Genomic DNA, 17,086 nt, shown 5'->3' on the forward strand with positions numbered 1-17,086 from the left:
TATCTATCTATCTATCTATCTATCTATCTATCTATCTATCTATATTTATAATGCTTTATAAGGTATTATTTACAATTGTATTTTTAATCATTTTTTAAAATTGTAATTATAATTTGTTTCTAAAATGTGTTGTAACAAAACAAAATTATTTTGTGTACATACAGCACATGATTGTCTGCACAGTTTTCAATTTTTCTGTATGCATTGGATACTCAAATTATAAAATGTGCAGTATAAATCTCATTGACCCACTGTTTAATTAATCTGCCTCATCAAAACATTTATAAAAGAGTAATACCACCTTGAATGCAACTCACTTTATAAATAGTGACACTAAAAACAATAGGCATCATGTAGTACACTAGTATTCCATGGCAAACATGTGGTCCAACATATCAATTTATGGCTCAACCAATGGAGTGAGTTTGGGTGGGACTTCATGTTTGAGTGTCCAATGGTTGATCGGGGGTGGAGTTTAAATGACAGTTTGAAAAACCACTGGAGTCAAAAAAAGTGCACTAATTAATTTGATACTGTTTGATACAATGTTAGTGTTTCCATTTTATATGGAAGTACATATTTATTGATATTTTTATGAATTATATCCGCTTATGATATCATCATGTGTTCAAAACCCATAATCACACACTTCATCTTAAATATGAATTATGTAAATGGCCGTTCCTTGCAAAACTCCATATTTATTTATTTTTATTAATCTCAAGAAGAGTCGCTCTCGCAGCTTGAGAATCTAGATCAGCGATGATGCCATTCGTCAGATGACACAGATTAACCAATTATCACCATGCCACCTTATAAACCTCAGCGTAATTAGATTGTGTTTTGGAGCTCGTGCTGGTCTGATCGTGTTTGTCAGCCATGCTGATGATGCATTAGTCGTACTGTATGTGTGTCAATAGTTTCCAAGGCAACTAACTCCACACTCTGTGAATAATGCAGCATTATAGAGTTGTATAAGAGACTCTCTTGTTACTATAAGCTGACAGCATCAGGGACTAAATAAACGTATCATTACCCCCTCTTTGTTTAACAGAGGAAAACATCTACTGTCCCTGATGTGTTAAGGACGTACTGCTCAAGGGCACAATGGTTCAATGCAGGGTTTGAACCTACAACCTTGCAATTACCAGCTCAGACTGTTGGAATCGCAACTTTTCACTTAGAAAAGTGCAACACTTCCAACTCAGACACTGTTGTGGAAATCCACAACACAAGATGCATGTACACAATTAATTACAGACTTTTCAGAAAGAAAGAAAAAACAAAACACTCAAATCAAATGTACAAATGAGAACATTTCAGATTTGCTTAGCTGCAGAGATAGCCATGCAGAGATAGCCATGTGTAAAACATGGAAAATGATCCTCATGCACCTGCACAACAAATGCTAGAATTGAATAGCATCAGAATTTGTAGCATAGATACATGAAGGAAACCTATTTTGGACTGCGTTCCCTTCTCAATAGAGCATAGCCTTAAGTGCCATTTAGCTTAATACAACAGTTACCACTTAAATAACAAGCAAACATTTTTCATTACAATATGTTTACTACAATATATTAAAACAGATTCATTATGTACCATCCATTCAGTGGAACATACAGTCCCTGAGGTATAAACAAAAACATTTTCAAATGTGCATTGATACACGCAATGCTAGCAGTGCAATTTATTTAACAGTGCATCGTCCCCTGATGAAAGTGACTTTATATGGAAGTCTGTGAATCAAGTAGGAATATCCCAAAATTTTCTTTATTTATAATTATTTATATACTATTATAGTACTTATTACTATTTAGAATGATCTTTTATTCATAAATATTTTAACATTAAATATTTTTGAAAACTCTTTTTAGCTTTACTTTTATCTTCATAATATTACTTTATATATTTTTTTTTCACTACAGTTAATTGCCAAGATAACATTTCTTAGTATTTTTAAGTTTAAGTTTTCCATCTAATATACGTAATATACGTATAAATTTCCCTTTTAACTTTGTTAATACACAGTATTGGTCTTATTTTGAACAATTCAATGAGTTGCGGTTTTCCACAGAAAATATATTATCTTGTTCCGCCTCCAAAACTATTTTCTGTTTTGGTTGACATCAACTTAATTTTTTGAAACCCTGCCACTTTTTAAAAACCATTTAATTTCTGATGGCAATTTTTTTTTTCTTTTCTGTCACATTATGGAAGTAAAATGGATTGCAAATGCAGCTTTAAAACTCTAAAATATACTGTATCCACTGCCTGAAACCTTGTTGCTGTGATTTAAGCCTTTTTGAGGTCCACAAATTACGATTTATTAACATGTCAAAAGCTTCAGAACTGCTCGGACTCGTTTTACAAACATAGCCTTTGAAAACCTTTTTGGGTTAAAGTGGGTCAGACCCATCAATGAGGTTATAAGAGCCACTGCTGCCATTTTATTTATGCATTTACGTCTGTGTAATTTACACAAGTGCAAGTGGAATCTCGCAGGGATTGTATCTACATGCAGTGCTACACCCACCTGCTTAAATATTTCCTGACTGCAGACACCGTTAGCATCAGATAAACCTGAAAAGATTAGGATAGTTCACTAAAGGTTCTGTACTTAAGTAACCAGCATCTCATGCAGCGGGAGCAGTTTGCATGATCAGAGTTGACACAATGCAAAGTGGCAGAGAGATGAGAAAAATAACCCTTCCTTTCTCCCTTCAACACTTCTTCCAGCAGCAAATCTTGCACAGTGTGCAAATAAAAAAGCAAGTACTGCACATACAGTACGCATGGCCTTTAGTGTTGTCATGCTGCCATGGCTTGTCATGGTCAGAAAGGCCTGTTGGACCGAAGGGCCTAGAAATAACAGCTCCGCGAGATTCCACTGTGAGACTTGCCCACTGTTTCCACCTCGTTCTAACAGAGCTATCACTTAAACCAAACGAGCCCCGTCGGATCATCGGGGTCAAGTGCACTTTGTGCTCCAGTTAGATCACAAATGGGACTTTGTGCAATAACGTCCATGAAGCACCGTAGCAAAGACAGCGCTATTCAGTTTGATTCAATGAAATAAACACTTGGAGAAGGATCAGGTGTGATCTGTTTGTAGACAGATGTGGAGGTATGTTTCCATTCACCTGAAATGACAGTCTGTCATAGAGTGTTGACACTGAGAAATCATTACTAGCGAAAATATTATGTTTTTAAAAGCAAGACATTGATTGATAAGCAGTTTTTTTTTTTTGTTTTTTTTTGGCGCGGGGAGTGATTGCTATATTGCAATATTGCTAACTTAACTACATTTTCAATTGCATAACAAAAGCTTAGCTGTTTTCAATAGCGTAGCAAGCTATCAAGCTATTTTTGCCAACACATAGCAGTGTATCACTGTATTTGTCACGTATTTGCCTTCCAGCCTAACATCTGAGTGAGCTGATGAAATAACCAAACACAGTTCCCTAGAATATCTCCCAAACAGAAGTTTCATTCATTTAGGGGGGATTGGGTTCATTTAGGCTGATTCATTGATTTACTGAAGCTATTTTACCTTTTTTTTGTTGTTGTTGTTTGTTTTGTTTTTGTATTGTTTAAATATTTAGGTAAATTCTGCTATATATCATTATTTTATAAGTTGTATCTATCTATCTAATTTTCTGTCTATCTGAGCTAGATGATATATATTTGAGCTACATTCATATTTACAATTGATTTCACTGTTTCTATCGCTCTGCTTGTTTGTGTTTGGGCATTTAAGATGGTAAGGATTTTTCAGTGACCCTTTCTGCAATTACATTTAATCATTAATCGATTCATTCAAAAACACTGATTCATTAGTGGCCCTCTTCATGATTAAGCCATTTGAATAATTTCTTTAATGTTTTGTTCAAAAGACTGATTAATTTAGTAACAAAACAAGTGACAGTATTTAAGGGAGAGTCATTTAATCATTCATAATCCCAAAAATATTAATTAATACAGGAACTTAACAAATATTATCTATACCGAGTGAATCATTCACTCAACTGATCTGTCCAAAAACACTGATTCATTCAAGAATGAAAAAAGTGACTGTCTTTAGTTACTGAATCATTCCCTCAATGGACTAATTTATAAACACTGATTCATTCAGGAATGAAACAAAGGGCTGTTTCTATGAGAAAGTTACTGAATCATTCACTCAACCGATATACTCAGAAACGGTGATTCATTGAGCAACTAAACATGTGATTACCTTTATGAGTGAATCACTGAATTGTTCATTCAAATTATTCATTCAAAAGCAGTGATTCATCCAAGAATAAAATTTGATTGTCTGTGAATCATCCATTTAATGATTTGTTCAAAACCACTGATTCATTCAGAAATAAAAAACAGTTACTAGCTGGCTAGGAGAATGATTCATTTGTAAATTCGGTGATGGTTTAGTGATAAAGACAGTTGGCATATTAGCATATTACAATCACTAAAAATGTTTGTGAAACAAATAAGTATTTTTCCTTTCTCTTTGGAGCTCTTGGTGCATGAAGAAGATCTGTAAAGTTGCAAAGACTAAAGTCTCAAATCCAAAGAGATATTCTTTATCAAAGTTAAGACTCTGCCACACACCCCTGAAATGGCTCGTTCAAACACGCCCCCACATATCTACGTCACTATGTGGAAATATTTGCGTAATGCCACCCAAATGTTCACGCAAAGAAAGAAGGCATGGTTTCAGTAAATGCAGTTAGTGTTGAAGCAGCCATGTCAGGGAGATGCTGTGTTTCTAGGCACTTTATTTGGCCTTCTGAAAGTAGCTGCATTTAGGAATCTTTAAGATTACTTACAACAGAACAGAAACGCATTTTATGGACGACCGTTTCATGAACCTAGGAGAGGAGGTTATTCTGACTTTGCTACGACAATCTGGTGCTTCTGAATCAGCTACTGTATGTATGTTTTGTTATTAGTTTAAGTATTTGCCATTGAATGTTCAAATGCGGAGTTTTGCGTGCCGTGTGTGTGAAAGAGAAAGAGAGAGATAGAAAGAAGGAGAGAGGGGGTCACACAGTGGAGTCAGCTGTCCTAACCATCCGTGGCTTGTGTACTGCAAACACATACAAGCTTCATCACTATGTCTGTCACCCAATTCTGTTCCCCTTTCGGCTTTGAACTGATGATAAAACTAAGGACATCATTTAACTGTCTTTACATTTATTTTGAAAGATGAAGCGTGCGAATGTGGAATGGGGCGTTACATTTCCAACGAGTGCTTGTGGTGTTCGGCCAATCACAATGCACCGGGTCAGTTGGCAAATTAGAGCAGACTGCTCTTGTCAGAAGGAGGGACTTTGTAGAAAACGACGCGTTTGAGAGAGGCGGGGCATAGAGGACCTACAATAATGTACAGTATTTGAAAAAGAATGTGTTTTTTGAACATTAAAGCATGTCATCATATTCTGTTTCTCCAAATAAACAACATAATGATCTTTAAAAAAAAGCATCATAAGACCCCTTTAAGTCTTTAATAATAAGGCCTTAAGTCACTTTTTATTAAGTAGGGAGATGATGGGGCAAACATGAGTGCTCAGTAAATGCTACTCAATACTCTAATTGGTGCTACCTTGTTTCCTCACTTCTCCGTCCTCCAGCCAGTGACCCGGAAATTGGTCGAAGTCATGAAGGACATGTCAGTTCTTTGAACACACTGAGAGGAGGTGAGAATCAAGGAAAGAGGAAAGCTTCTAGACCGGAAAACACTAAAGTTTTTTTTTTTTTTTTTTAACCTGACACATGCACAAATTCTCCTCCACCTTCACATCTTTCACAATAGATTTAAGTCACATTTTACCTTTGTGGTTGAAAAAAAAATACTTTGCATATATTTCAACAACACATCTTGACTTATTAAGATTTAATGATAATGTCTTGATTAATCAAGCTCCAACAACATAGCAGCAGATCCCGTAGAACCGTGAGGTAACACAGCTGTACAGAGATGTTGCTTTGTACGGACACTTGAGTTAGCAGGATATTTAATTTTACAAATATATCTTGCTGAGTTTCTCGCATTCCATCTTAAGAGGGAGGAGCTAAAATGCAAGAAAACAACACAAGAAAAGGAAACAGGAAAGCACAACTTAAAAAATGACCACTAGGCCTTCAATCTACGTATATGTACATATGTTTCAAAATAGCTTCCCCAACACTGGTGCAATGAAACAGAAGCTAAAAAGTTATGAGTTATGAGTTGATACTTGTCTCCTCATCCAATCTTGGTATTTCTCCAGCAATCAAAAGCCTCCCTGACATTTTAGAAAGTCAGCCTAAAGAGGCAGATGATGATTTTCGGTAAGTGAGACGTCTGCTGATCATTAGCTTGGATGGTGTGTTTATGGGATAGGTAGAGAGAAATGTCAGGTTAGGTTATGCCTCCGCTACATCATATTCAGCTGTCAGGGAGAGAATGAGAGAGCTTGAGGGAAATGAAAAGAAGCAACTTATTTTGAATGCATTAGCAAACGGGAGCAGATGATGGAAGGGACGTGAAAACATGCTTTCTCTTGAAAGAAAGGATTTGTGCTTTTGTTGTTGGTTTTATTTCATTGTTCGCATTTTTATTTTTCTCCAATGGACCAATTTTTTTCCAGCTCTGAAAACATTCCTGCTGTTTAAATTCATTTGACAATTAAAACTTTTCTTCTACTGTTTTAGTACTTACTTTATTTCAGTTAGTTGCCAAAGCAACATTTTTTTTTACATTTATTTCAATTAACAATACCAATTTGAAGAGTTTTAGATTTACTGAATAATAACACAAATGCACACTTCAGAGAATCTCACAACTGGATTTGACTGCAAGGTTTGTGAAATTAAATGTTTATTAGATATTCAAAGACTTAGAAAATGCATTTATTGCTGAATGCTGTATTATAGAGGTTACTGTTCTATTAATAATAATAGAAAAGCAAAAGGTACAATACTTTTTCATATACCGTTTACTTTCTCAGCCGATATATCGGATACTCGCAAAAAGCTCATACAATAAACTCATGTAAATATGCTTATGTAGATGCAAATGCTTAGCTAATGGATTAAAAAACTGACTGTACAAGCAGCCATTTTATAATAATGCCCAGTGTAGGTAAAACTGAAAATGCAACATACTTGCATTGTGTTATGGATTGCACTCATACATCTCCAACGCAGTAACACATTAAAAATTATATGAGTGTTCAGGAGATGCTGCAGGGCCATCTCAGGTGAAAAAGCCTTATCTGACATGAACAGCATTAACAGATGTTAGTGCTTCTGTGCTTTTAACATTTATTATTCCTAAGGGAGTTTAAAAGCTGTAAACACAGATGCTGTACTCTACATTTGTTTATATGTATGTATGTATGTATGTATATAATTTTATTATTCAGATTAACACATTTGATCCACCCACCCCACCCAGACCTACACAGGTCATCCTAGATTTTATGGTCACCAATAATTTTTCTTTTCTTTTCTGAAATTATCTTTTTTATGTTCCACAGAAGAAAAACAACATGTGGATGAAGTTAACAATGACAGAATTTACATGTTGGGTGAACTATCCCCACTTAAAACTCATTTATTTCATGGCATTATTTATGCAATTGTAATTGCAATAGAAATGCATTCATGCCACGTCTGAGCATCAATAAACTGTCTATAAATATATCTAAACACCAATTAAGATGCAGCTTCTGAAAATAAATAAATAAATAATCACGGCCATTGTAGCCTAAAGTGTGTGTAATAAATGTGATTCATATATGTTGAATCCAATAAAATTTTTCTTAATAGAGCTACTTTTTGTAACTTCTATTTGATTATTTCATTTAACACAATAATGGCTTTAAATTATCTTTTGGAGGTAATTTCAGCCAAATTTTGTGTTAGATTAAAAATGTTAATCTATTGATAGCCCTAATATATATATATATATATATATATATATATATATATATATATATATATATATATATATATATATATATATATATACTGTATAATGTGATTTTAGCACATAAACTAAATATATTATTGCATAGCAAATTCAATTCAAAAACCTGTGTATGGTCCAAGCAGGTGTCAGTGCCGCCCTGTCCCAACATGCAACTCTGTCTCTCTTATCTTTTGGGACCGAAGCTCCAGCAGCATGTTTGTGCCAGGACCTTTACTCAAGATAAAGCTGAAAGCAAAATCCTGCTGCTGACAACTTCTCGGTCTCAGATAAGCATCCCATGTCCGCAGGTCCTGCAGGGTGTTTGGTGGAAAAAAAAAACAAAGAGAATTAATGGAGACAAAATGGTTACACCATTTTTTTTTTCACTGTCTACTAACCCCAAAACCTCTAGCTGATGAATAGATGCTTAAATAGATAGGTCACTGCTTTCTTCTTCAAATTCTCAAGAGAACCTTTATTTATTTAAAAACTCAAATATAAGCTCAGTGAAAACAAGCTGGATGTGAATGTTCGCTTCAGAGGAAGTATTTCCACGGCACACTTAATCAAAACGTTTTTTTTTTTGTGAATTAGGCCATGAAGACAGGGCTGAGCCGTCATCACAGCAGCTTTCTGAGCCTCAGGGATCTCTGGTCTATCGGTTAATGTACAGTTCGCTGGATGAGCTGAAACTAATCCTTTTCAGGTTCATCCCTAACATTCACTTAGTGTTGTACAACTGCTATTATATCACAACAGAGAAACACTCTATTACTCCTGTGGATGTGTGTCGTATTGGAGATGTGAGTCTGGTGATGTGGGTGCATGACCCTTTTTCCTTCATTTTTTCAGTTGAAATCCCTTAATGGACATAAAATGCCATTCTGCAACACTTTTGACTTCTTTAATGTGACATATTATTGTATAAAACTGGATATTCAGTGGGCTGGATTTGATTTGGATTATGAAAAGTAGGTTGTGTTTGGTTGGTTGGTATCATGTTGCTCAGTTCTTCTATTGCATTGCTGTGAAAACCCACTTTTGGGACCTTTATTTTTTTAAAATGTAGCAGCTCAACTGTAAAAACTAACATGCAATGCTAGCATGTTTTCCATGTGTGCGATTATGAACAGAAAGCAAGGATGCAATGAATTGATCAAATGTGACAGTAAAGACATTTATAACATTGCAAATGATTTCTTTAATAATTTTGAAGCTGAAACAACAACACATTCATTACACAGCACGCATTTGTAGCAACATGCTGCACGCTGACTAAAACTGACAGTGTTCAAGGAGCTGCAGTCCCTTCTGCTTAAAAATGCACACACAGTTGTTTTTACAAGATGACTCCGCTGATGAAGGATTCTGAGCTGTCCGACCCAAATCACTGCACACTGATATTAAGCATTTGGCGTATGAACTAATTAGAGCACCATTAGCACCCGCCCTTCCCTTTGTCTCTTAATACATTATCACTTGTGCAGCAAAAGCTGGAGGGTGAAAAAGAAAAGAAAAGAGAAATAAACATAAGAAAGAAGAAAAACATGCATTAATCATCTAGTCTGAAATCCAGGTTGGTCTACGGAAACATGCAAATTTAGAATATTGTTTTTCTGTGAATGTTAGCTAATGCTAAGATGAAAGTGTCCTTCTGTTAAGCACATATGTTTAAACCTTGCTCAATATAAAGAAACGATTGCAAAAAAAGTAATTATGCTCTGGAATTTAAATTTTAAAGAGGTGCTGTGAGAGACTGAACTAAAATGCTAATTTCAGACCCCATTAAACCCAGTTTTGTGAGACTCAGTCCAAAAAGTTTTCTTCCAGGAAAAGGCCATCTTTGCATTATCCTTTAACCCAGACAGTCAAGGGTTGCACAATATGGTTATCATCCATATTCAGGATTTTTATTTATTCAGGGCTATTTTAGTATCCACTATTTATTATTTTTTTTATAATTAAAATGTTTTATTTTACTTCAGTTAACATTTATTTTATGTCAAATAACTTTTTTTTATGTTTTTAGTTTTAGTTCATTATAATAACCCTGTAATGACTACAGTCGATACTGGATATTTACTTTTGCATGCTTATTTCTTCTTTTTTTTACATTTAGATTGCCTTTGTCATCATCCAAATCTCACTTAAAGTACATTTTTAAACTAATAATGTAATAACATTGTTATATGTAATATTTTGCAAAATTAAAAATTAATGACCATACTGTGCATTATAATGCTGCATTGCCTAAATTCACAGAATCCACATCTCAAATAACTTTTTTAGATTAAGAATTTAGATTTAAGTGTTTTATTGTATTTATTTTTTTATTTTATTATTACTAATTTTATGTAATAATTTATTTAAGATGATTAAATTAATTAACTGCCTACCACTTAGGATATAGTATACCATTTCTTTGACTTATGACATATTCACAACCACACTGGTGTAAAAGAAAGCACAATTTACCCACAAGGAACTTTATTTCTAAGATTAAAGGACATAGTGTCATTTAAAATCGATATTAGGATGCGGCGGTTGCACTTTCAAGTGCTGGTCTAAAACAAGAGTCTCCATGCAAAGTTTAAAGCCACACTGCTTTGTGTTTCATGTAATTGTACATGCTGTACACTGTTCTGTTTTTGGCACAGCGCACACACTGTAAATAGCACTGGGAGCTTATGCAGTGTAAGCCAGCCGCTTTGTTTTGCCAGGGTTTTGATAAAGAGAGTCTCTCAGCACTGATCAGAGGAAGCTTTGTTGACGAGTCTTTGTCGATTTATAAGCACACATGACATGAATCTTTATGAACACCACACTGCTTTCCAAAAAAGAGGACGGGCACATATACTAGGGGCATCATCAACACACCATAACAGTCAAAAAGCCAACATATCCAAAGACCATTACACATATACAAGCCCAAAGCATCATCTCTGCCTCTGACCTATTTGTTCTGCATGCAACGGAGAACAACATTGCAGCTTCTTACATAAGAGTATAATTATAGTCACTGTTGGTGGTTTGTGATTGGTGAGCATGCTAAAACAAGGATAATTGGAAATGTTACATACTTGGATGTTGTTTACCTCCTGACAAACTTCATATTTTTTGGCTTGATATTATTATTGCAAAAAGTCTGAGAAACAAAGTCAACTGGCATTTAAAGAAAATGTACTTTTTTTTCTATTTCTTTGAAACATTTTCCAAGTTATTTGTTTTGGGGTGTTTGAAGGCATGAGACAAAAGCTCTTCATATCTTTCAAAGCATCAAAAGGCCTTTTAAAATGTCCAGCTGCTACTATAGAAAGAATACTCCCACCACTGTTCATTTGATGAGTAACAAAGGCAAATCATAATTTGAATTGTATTTATTTTGATTTGTTTATTTATTTGTCATTTTTTATTCTTTGTCTGAAAACTAACTGGCATTTTAGTTCTTCAAACAAGTAAAAAAAGTCATTAAAGGAATAGTTAAACCAGATATGAAAATATGCTGACAAATTAACTCACCCTCAGGGCATCCAAGATGTTGATGAGTGTGTTTCTTCACCAGAACAGATTTGCAGAAATTTAGCATTACATTACTTGCTCACCACAATGGATCCTCTGCAGTGAATGGGTGCCATCAGAATGAGAGTCCAAACAGCTGATAAAAACATCACAATAATACACACAACTCCAGTCCATCAGTTAATGCCTTGTGATCTGAAAAGCTGCGTTTATAAGAAACAAATCCATAATTAAGGCGTCTTTAACTTCAAACCACTGCTTCAGGCTAAAATGTGAGTCCTCTATCCATAATATTGTTTTATCCAGTGTAAAAGTCATCTCGTCTGAATCAGGAGAGAAATATGCAGATCAAACACCATTTAGAAGCAAAAACAGTCCAAAACGGTTCTAAAACACATTTGTTGGTGGGTTTTAATGTGAGAGGGCAGAAGGGGATGGACTTTTCACCGGAGGAAGCATTATTGTGGATTATGGGCTCGCATTTTGGTCAGAAGTGACGGCTTGAAGTTAAAACATCTTAATGATGGATTTGTTTCTTACAAACACGCTTACAAAGCTTTTTGCTAGATGTTAATTAATGGACTGGTGTCATGTGGATTATGGTGATGTTTTTATCAGCTGTTTGGACTCTCATTCTGACGGCACCCATTCACTGCAGAGCATCCATTGGTGAACAAATGATGTACAGTAATGCTACATTTCTCCAAATCTGTTCTGATGAAGAAAAAAAACTCATCCACATCTTGGATGGCCTGAGGGTGAGTACATTTTAAGCAAATGTAGTGTTTGGGTGAACCTTTCCTTTAAATGATTTTAGCTGTTGTATATGTCAGAATGTCCATTTTGCACCTCAGAAGTGTACATCAGGCGTCATCTCCTTTTTAGAAAAGATATGTACATTTTCCAAGACAGAATACCTGTCAAAACGGTCATACATAATTTATCACATTTGCCATATCTGAGCATGTTATTGTCTTGTAGTGTCAGTTTGTTTGATTTGAAAAGATGTGATGTCCGAGCCAAAGGAAGTCAGGTTTGGATAAATGGCATCCTGGAGTTGATTGTTACACCTATCACCTGACAACTGGAGATGTTTATGTTGATCTGCATCCATCTGTCATGGAAAGCAGGTAATGGAACGAGAGCTGATGGTGTATGAATGAGAGGCAGTAGGCATGGAGTGGGTGTGCAGATGCATCACGCAGGGCGGCTGAAATAACACACTGCGTTACACCATCACTGTATCCTCAAATACCTTTGAAGATCTTATTCATCTCAGTAATTAGCGCCCCTGCAATGTGATCATTTTCCACTCACATCCTCCATATGGTGTGAAACTGATCTATAATCTGAGGATGTGGCGTTAAAATCATGAATCAGCATGCACATCCTGTTTCACTTCTGTAATGTGACATATTTCAAAATGAAACATAATATTCAATGACATATTAAGAGTGGCTAAATATACCGTGGTGACTAGCCAATAAGGATGGGACTGTAAAGAATTAAACAATTTCAGTTAGCGGTTCCAAAAATGGTTCTGTTACAGAACAAATGGAAGAAAAATTCCAAATTTCATTACCAAATCATGGCAACACTTTGATAGTCAACTTTAGAGATTTGGCTCGACTTTGCAACTACTGTACATGTCAGCTACCAGCAGTGTTGCCAAGTCTGTGGTTTTACCTTGGAATTGGGCTACTTTTACGCTGTTGACGTGGGTTGTTTTTTTAACCCGGAGTTGAAGCCATCTCCCTGGAATGTGTTTTAGATGAAGAGGAAAACCATAGGAAAAAACATAATTGGGATAGTTGTGATTTGCAATTGGGGTGGTTTTGCTCACAGACCTGGCAACCCTGACTACCAGTCATTTTATTTTGATAGTCCCACAAGCCACATTCTGCTGACTATAAGTAACTCATGTTAACTTATTCTACTTATTCTAACCATAACAGTCTACTAATAGTTGACAATAGTTACAATAGTTGACATGTAGTTGCAAATTTATGAGTTAATTACAAAGTTACTTATAGTTAGTAGGAAGTTGACTATCGAAATAAAGTGTAACCTAAATCATTTTAAAACATATCTTGCAAAAGGTTTAATTTCACTATGTTTAATAACTTTTTAGAGGTGGCAAAAATCTATAAAATATACATTTGTTCAGTATAAAATCATGTTTGACCCACACTGGAGAATAAAATTTGTGTAGAAACTTTTTTTACTCAGAAATTGTTAGTAAATTTTACAGTTAATTATTAAGAAATAGCAAGTAACATTGAAATAAATGTGTTAAAAAATTTGAAATAATATTTTCTTGCAAAGCCTACTCCACTAATCTTTATTTATAACTTAATAAACATATATATATATATATATATATAATTTATTTATAACTTAAAAACAAAAATAACTTTTTAATAGTGCACAGTAAAAGGTTTACACCTAAAGGATAGTTTGAGTGCTTATGAAATAAAACAAGCTATTTTGGAGGCCTAACTGAGACCCAACATTTGCAAACAAATGCAAAAAAAGTCATCAAATCTCCACAGGCATCATCTAATTTACAGGGTGCTTAGTCTGATCTATTAAATCAGTCATTCCTAAACATTCACAGAAGTACGAGATATTAGGATATGTTGAGCAGTATCCCTAATGTGCAGATATTGCAAATTTCACATGCATATTTGTAATGTTTTATCCATTTTCTTGTTGATATGTGTGCCAACCCCTGCACGCTCCACCACAGGAGGCCGGGTGATTAAAGGTGTTTATCAGCTGGAGTGGACCGTTTGCCAGCCAGCCACAGCGCATCGTAAGATGCATCGCTCAGAGCGGAGTTCATAGCGTTGCTGATCCACCCCGCAGGCAGCGACGACAGCGAGTGAGGTTGACACAGCATGGCACACCTGTTTCACTGATCTGCTTCAAAATCAACAAATGACTGGCTGCCAAAGCCAGCGCAACTCCCCCATGACGGGAAGACTGGAGGCCAGCTCTACCGAGGTACTAATATTTCAAACTAATGAGGTTCTGCACTACTCGTAATTATACTTGATATTCTAAAGCAGCATCTGTTGCCCAGGGTCTTTCATAGGATTGCACTGCTAAAAATGCGATCTGAAATGCAATCTGATTAAAGAGAATCCTTATTATGCACATTCTTTGAAAATTATTTTGTTTTGTTTTTTTTTTACATATTTTTATTTTATTTTGAAGTCTACATTATTCTAATAATGTGTAGCATGATGGGTAGAGCTGCAGCTTCTATCTATCTATCTATCTATCCATCCATCCATCCATCCATCCATATATCTGTCTAACATTTATCCATCTGTATGTCTGTCCCTCCATCCATCCATCCATCCATCCATATATCTGTCTAACATTTATCCATCTGTATGTCTGTCCCTCCATCCATCCATCCATCCATCCATCCAACCAATCATCTAACATTTATATATAGAACTACCCAAATATCTATCGAAAACTAACTAGAAACCTACTACTATGCTCCTACTAGACTATCAGCTTAAAGTGGATTTTAAAGAAGAGGGATGACTCACTAGGACAGAAGATTGGGAAAAAAAATAACTCACATCCTGATATATCATGCTGGTATTGTAACCAGCCATAACTGTGATCCTGAATATGTCATACATGCACACACAAATCTTACTGACACACACTTGACGTGTCTCTGTGGGAGCTCATGTGTATATTTGTTGTACTACAATCACAGTAGTGCTTGTCAGCACACACTCTCATATTAACTCCAAAAGCTGTTGGAGAGCCGCCCCCTGCCATATGACAGCTGCTTCCCCTGGAGCGTCTGTGTTTGCCCCTGCTAGCACTGCCTGCGCGAGCCAGGTAGCAGCCAAAATGGGTGCGCAGACCCGGATCACATAGTTATGTCACTTGCTACCTCAAGCTCAGTATCTGTACTTGCTAGTTCCTTCTCTTTCTGCATGATAACAATGCATGAGACATTTCTGTTCTCTGCATGGATAAAGTACTAACACTGAAGGGTCAAAAGGCAATGTGACATTGGGTTTTTATGAGGCGAGTGGACGGCCATGCCCAGAATGAACTATTGTACATCGTTCACAGCTCTGCTGTCACTTCCTTCTCACTGTGTGCTCTGTTTCTTAATGTCTGCCACAAAATAAATTGCTGCTATTTTATTGTTAGCTGTTATATACAGAGAAATATATGGTAACATATTTCATTCATTTTTTAATATAAATAGTACTTACAAAATACTATTAACAAATGTATAATGTAAACACAGTTACATGAATGATCAGCCAGTAACTACACTGATTTAAATCACAGTAAGTTGTAAACTGATTGATTCGCTAACAAGAATGATTCATGTTCAGGAATCGGATTACACTGATTGTGCTATAAATTTTTGATTCACTACAAGAACCTGGCTTAAAAGAGTCATTCACTAAGGAAATGGACTATCCTGTTATTTTATATCCAATATTTAAAACTAGCTGTTATAAGTACAAAGAAAATAGGCACAGTGCAACCAATGTCTGTTTTACATGCCGAAGGTTGTGTGAAACCTTTTTCATGATTCATTTTTGTCCTTAGGAAAAATTTCTTTACATATGTGAATACATTTGCATTACATTTATGCATTTGGCAGACATTTTAATCCAAAGCAACTTACAATGCATTCAGAGTATACACTGTATCAGTTCATGCATTCCCTGGGATTCGAACCGATAACCGTATGTGAGATGTTGTCATTCTGATAAATTATATTTTTGTATGTTTATATATATATATATATTTATATATATATATATATATATATATATATATATATATATATATATATATGTGTGTGTGTGTGTGTGTGTGTGTGTGTGTGTGTGTGTGAGTGAGTGTTTTTGTGCACTTAATGTAATGATATTCATAAAAATGCATGACATTGATTGATAAACTTTAGGTATAGCTTAAGTGTCCAATTACTTTAGAGGCCATTGGAGGTCTTCAAGAATGGTAAACTGCAAAAAGATATTTTCAGTGGACAAAAGCCATTTACTCCAACAAAATACACATCAAATTTCAAAACCAGACCAAAGATGACAGCGTCTGCATCGGTAGCCTTGGATGACTCCATGAGTCCTTTGAAAACCAGAGAACTGCCATTAGCTTGTGATCCAAAGCCCTAGAGATCCTCCAACCCAGTCACAATGAATTTGAATTTCAAGTTGATGATTTAGGTGCGAGGTTATTTTTTTGTATTATTCCTAGACACCCCCTAACACACACTCCAGTCAGGCAGCGCTCCCTGTCTACTTATGACCTTCTCCGCAGCCATATTCTTCACAGAGCAAGAACACAGCCCTCAGCGAGACACGGCTTCTCTCTCCAAAGTCTCTCCATGCTTTGGCGCTTGTTTAAAATTTCTCACAGAGACAAAAGATGGATTAAGTAAAGTTGCTTCAAATCCTCGGCAGGCGAGTTAAGGGTTCTTGCTGAATAGTGATGATAAATATGTACTTTTTTCTCCCTTAGATTTGATTTGCAATGAACAATGCAGCCGATTCTATTCCGCCGTTCCTCCTAAGTTAATATTTCTACAACAAATTC

At 35.5% G+C, this 17,086-nt stretch overlaps 1 protein-coding gene across 1 annotated transcript in view; it reads left to right on the plus strand.

The window, feature by feature from the left end:
* Positions 1-17,086, plus strand: part of LOC109074599 (transmembrane protein 168-A) — a 56,811-nt gene that overhangs the window by 9,354 nt on the left and 30,371 nt on the right. The window contains exon 2 of the mRNA XM_042747409.1: positions 14,226-14,482. The gene's annotated coding sequence lies outside the window, so the exon portion shown is untranslated. The remainder of the gene's footprint in view (positions 1-14,225; positions 14,483-17,086) is intronic.

This window comes from Cyprinus carpio, chromosome A4 (genome assembly GCF_018340385.1).
Source record: "Cyprinus carpio isolate SPL01 chromosome A4, ASM1834038v1, whole genome shotgun sequence".
In the NCBI taxonomy this organism is placed as follows: Eukaryota; Metazoa; Chordata; class Actinopteri; order Cypriniformes; family Cyprinidae; genus Cyprinus; species Cyprinus carpio.